This window comes from Eptesicus fuscus, chromosome 8, assembly GCF_027574615.1.
Source record: "Eptesicus fuscus isolate TK198812 chromosome 8, DD_ASM_mEF_20220401, whole genome shotgun sequence".
In the NCBI taxonomy this organism is placed as follows: domain Eukaryota; kingdom Metazoa; phylum Chordata; class Mammalia; order Chiroptera; family Vespertilionidae; genus Eptesicus; species Eptesicus fuscus.
Genome location: NC_072480.1, coordinates 20,323,112 through 20,328,162, shown reverse-complemented (window position 1 = coordinate 20,328,162; position 5,051 = coordinate 20,323,112). Strand labels below are relative to the sequence as shown.

Genomic DNA, 5,051 nt, shown 5'->3' with positions numbered 1-5,051 from the left:
AATTTGCTGGTAAGGTTTAATCTCCAACATTTAGTACAGGGAACTCATACAACTTAACAAAAGAAAGATAAACAACCCAATAAAAAAAAAATGGGCAACGGACCTAAATAGATACTTTTTGAAAGAGGACATCAGGAAGGCCAAGAAACATATGAAAACATGCTCAAAGTCATTAATCATCCGAGAGATGCAAATCAAAACAACAATGCGGTACCATCTCACACCTGTCAGAATGGCTATCATCAACAAATGAACAAATGACAAGTGCTGGCGAGGATGTGGAGAAAAAGGAACCCTCGTGCACTGCTGGTGGGAATGCAGATTGGTGCAGCCACAGTGAAGAACAGTATGGAGTTTCCTCAAAAAATTAAAAATAGAACTCCCATTTGACCTAGTGATCCCACTTCTAGGAATATATCCCAAGAAACTAGAAACACCAATCATAAAAACACCCCTATGGTCATAGCAGCACAATTGACAATAGCTAAGATTTGGAAACAGCTTAAGTGCCCATCAGCAGATGAGTGGATCAAAAAACAGTAGTACATCTACACAATGGAATACTATGCTGCTGTAAAAAAGAAGGAATTCTTACCATTTGCAACAGCATGGATGGAACTGAGAGCATTATGCTAAGCGAAATAAGCCAGTCAGAGTAAGATAAATATCACATGATCTCACTAATTTGTGGAATATAATGAACAACATAAACTGATGAACAAAAACAGATCCAGAGACAGAGAAGCATCAATCAGACTGTCAAACCTCAGAGGGAAAGTAGGGGAGGGTGGGGGTAAGGGGGAGAGATCAACCAAGGGACTTGTATGCATGCATATAAGCCTAACCAATGGACACAGACACCAGGGGCATGAGGGCATGAGTGGGGGGGTGGGGGGACAATGGGGGATAAGGAAATATATGTACTACCTTAATCAATAAAGAAAAAAAGAAAAAATAAATTTAAAAATACTCTAAAATTTTTTGACACATTAAAAAAATCAATAAATAACAGAGATGCTTCTGGGGTGCTTATAATATATTATTTATTGGTCCAAATGCTGGTTATATGTGTTTAGTTTGTAGAAATTCATCAAACTGTACACTTATGCATACTTTCTCTAATATGTATTGCACTACAATAAAAGTTTTTTTGTAAAGTTTGTAATCATTATCAACTTTAAGAGTGTTACTAAGAGCTTTCTTTTTATGTAGATACTGAGAAGTTTTCAGAGTTTATATAGTGTTTTGAATTTACAATGAACTAGAAAGTCGGGGTTATATATAGCATGGTGCATCTGGGGAACTTTGTAACCAGCCAGAAATGGTTATTGCTACTCACAGAGCTGAAAGCTCTCCATAAATTTTGTTTCCTCTATTGCACACTGTCTGATGATTGGCAAAGAAATGAAATATAGAATCAAGGAAGCCAGAATGCCCTCTGTGAGAATAAAATGTGCTGCCAATATGGCACATAGCTGCACCTCTATCCAAACTTATATGGAGTTGATGAGAGGTCCAAGCTGCTACAGGCCTTGAAGAGCTAGTGTGCATCCCTTTGCCAGAAGCGCCTTTAGAAAATATGTTTCCACTAAGATCATCAAGGGAGAGAAGGAAAATTCTTCTCCAACCAAGGGATAAAAGGAGGGAAGAATATCAGCTTTTCATTTGTTAAAGATCATCTCCAGGAAACAGAGGAGAAATTGTAGATCTATCTGAAGGAGTTTTATTTTCCTTTTGTCCTCACATAATGCCCAAGACCTGTTGAGTTATCAAAATTTCTATTAAGAATCCCAACTATCCTGCTTTTTAATCTTACAATTTCTGTTAATAATACAAGGGCCATAGCAAGTTGGTGAACAATTTTCTCATTTCTTCTATATGCCTTTACAAGTGAAAAGCAGAATCTGGCAAAATTGGGAGTAAAGTGAATGCCAGTAATGGGGACTAGTTAAATATATCATGGAATGTCAAAGAGTACCATACAGCCATAAAAAGATAATAAATTAACTCCCAGAATCAAGATTATGCTCTCTAAACATCATTTCCCAAATAAAGGGACCATTCCTCCTTGAAGAAATAATTCAATCTAAGTCTGGTATAAAAAATGTACTGGGTAAGTCAAGTGTGTCTTATTGTGCCAGAAAGCAGGTGGAACTATAGGGATTTTGTCAAAAGAAGACAAAAGTCTAGGAGGTTTCCATTGGCCAAGGATGGGACCTTTTAGACATCAAATCACACAATAACTTCAATAAACTAAAACATAGATATAAAAATCTATGAGTCCAAATATGCAATTGATCATTACTGGGTGCTATTACAGCACCAATTCATTATTCATTAAATTGACAAAGAAAAGAATCAAGCCTTTATTCTGCCTTTCCTATACAAACTGCTTTCGAATTGCCATTGATGGACAAGGGAGAGTTCTTCATAGAAGAATTCTAGCAAATAAATGCAGAGCGATTAATAAATCAATAAAATTATTATTTTTCAACTCTGAGTGAAATAATCAATGTAGATAATGTTCAATACTGAATGCTAAACCATTAGGGAGACGTTGATGGGGAAGTTTATATTGAGGAAATGAAGCTGACCACACCTCAACCCACTGATCAATCTCAGTGTCACTGAAAGTGGACAAACTAGCGTTCTACTTTTCCCAAGGTGATGCAAAAGGAAATACACAATAGCAGCTAGTAAATATTCTTGCTAAAAGAATTGAACCTGAATCTAGTCAATCTTCTATATTCAACTGAGTATGTAAAGAAAACACAGGGTAGAGAATGTGTTAAATGACACCATAAGGATACAATAAGCCAAATCTAGAAGGTGGGAAATTCTACAAGGAAAATAACCTAGTTTCTTTAATAAATAGAGACATTTAAAAGGCATTCAAATCTGTATATTTAAAAGGGACTTATAAGACTTATCAGGAAAAATACAATGTTTGGCGTTTGAATCATCATAAAACAAACCAACCATAAAAAAGACATTTTTGAGGCAATCAATGGGATTTGACTGTGGACAAGATATTACATGATTTTAAAGAACTATTATAAATTTTGTTTGAAGGGATAATGGTATTATGGTTATGTTTGTTAAAATCTCTTTCTGTTAGCGATATATACTGAAGTGTTTACCGGATAAAAATAATATGAGGTCTGGGGTTTGCTTTAACATATTCCAACAAAATAACTTACTGGAAAATAAAGGTAAGAGCTGCATGAGCATGCCACCAATGGGGAAAAGGGGCATTTTTACAAAACCAGTGTTTCCCCCCTTCCCATCTCCATTTTATGTCTATCGAAATATACCACTGGCCACTTAGTTTAAAAATGCAAATGCTTGTACACATATATTAGTTATTTAATGTACAATAAAAAAGGGGAAGGAGGAAATGAAGGAAGAGAGAAAAGTATACTGTCTGGGCTTGTGAAACCAAATGGCGGTTTTCTAACTGGGAATGTCTCCTTGGTCTGGAGGAACAGAGTTCTGGGTGAGTAGCAGGTTCCCCTTTTAGTAGACACCTGCTGTCTGCTGCTGGAACACACCAGCGGGGTCTTCATCCTCATTTCCAGCTGCGCAGGTGTGTCTATGTCAGTGATTGGCTGCCCGTCACATCAGACTCTGGCCTGCCTCATCGACACACCCTGCCCTTCCCAATAGGCTTTCATTAGTTTGCTAAGTGCTGCCTGCCTCTTCACCTTCAACTGCGCCGGGAACCATCCTGCCGCCGCCTTCAAATTAATCTGATTGTTGTTCTCAGTCTTGACTCCTTCCTTGGGCTTTTCGTAGGTGAGCACTCAGTCTCCTCAGCTGCCACTTCACAACTTCACAAGAGAGGTGCCAGGTCCTCACATTCCACTGGAGAATTTTAATGCTTTTCATTTATCATTGTAAAAACAAGGACAGTTTTATAACTTTTTTTTTAATGTAGCCGCTGCATGTAGGTTGGGGTAACTTACTCTAAAAGAAATGAATTCTAGATAGTTTTTCCTTCAAGTCAATTGCTTTGTTGTTTAAATAAATGTTTTGTTTAAAAAATACTCCAGCAAAAAATAGATGAAAATTTTAAAAAGTCAGGTGAAATAGATGAAAGAAGATTGACAAAATGCCTATAATTGTTAAAGCCAGGTGATGGCTAATAGTGATTCATCATATTATTTTTTTCAGCTTTGTATATGTTTTCAATATTTCATTTTTAATTTAAAAATAATAAAATAATAAATTAAAGTTCTGCCAGTTGATCTGGAGTAATTCCATGATTTCTTATTGAGTGAAAAAAGCAAGATGAAGTAAAGTATACACTGAATAACAGTAATAACATGAAAAGAGTTTTGTAAAACAATGATCTGTTTTTGTGAAATACACACACATACATATATCATATACACATATATGTATGTTTACGTATGACTTTATGAGCACTGAGAATTATTTCAAAGGGCACATCCTAGATTAGAAACATGGTCTAGCTAGGGGTGGAGAGTGATATGAGTAGAGAAATAGTAGAAAATTAAATAAAGAACAAATATTTCACTTAAAAAAGGCATTTTGATATGACCCAAATGTGTGGATTTACATGAAATAATATAAATGCATGCATTTCTACATGTATAAAGCAGATTGTTTTTAAGTTTTTTTAAAAAGCAAAATCTGCTCACATTTCTGAAACTCTGCTTTTTTCCTAGCAGTAGCCCTGGTAGCTACAGTAAAGTAATGCAAATCTGTACATTAGCTGAGCAAGAACAAACCAGGAGCTTTGGGTAGCATCATGTCATGAGTTGAAGTGAGGTAAATAGAAATGGGTGTGTGGTTGCATTTGGAATGGGACTGACTCGAGATCAATACTTCAAAAATGCACTGAAACACTCCCCACTGTGCTGTAGTCATGGATTGCAAGGAAACAAAGTGAAATGTCAGCAGAGCATATGGCAGAGAATAACCATCTTTCTCAGAGCCCACGTATGAGGCAGAATGTGCATTATTAGCACCAAGGAGTTGGAAAGCACTGACCCAGGAAGCCTTCCCTTGCTTGGCCACATACCCAT

At 36.4% G+C, this 5,051-nt stretch overlaps 1 pseudogene; it reads right to left on the bottom strand.

Moving 5' to 3' along the window:
• Positions 1-3,516: 3,516 nt before the first annotated feature.
• LOC114232980 (small ubiquitin-related modifier 2-like) lies at positions 3,517-5,051 on the bottom strand (annotated as a pseudogene).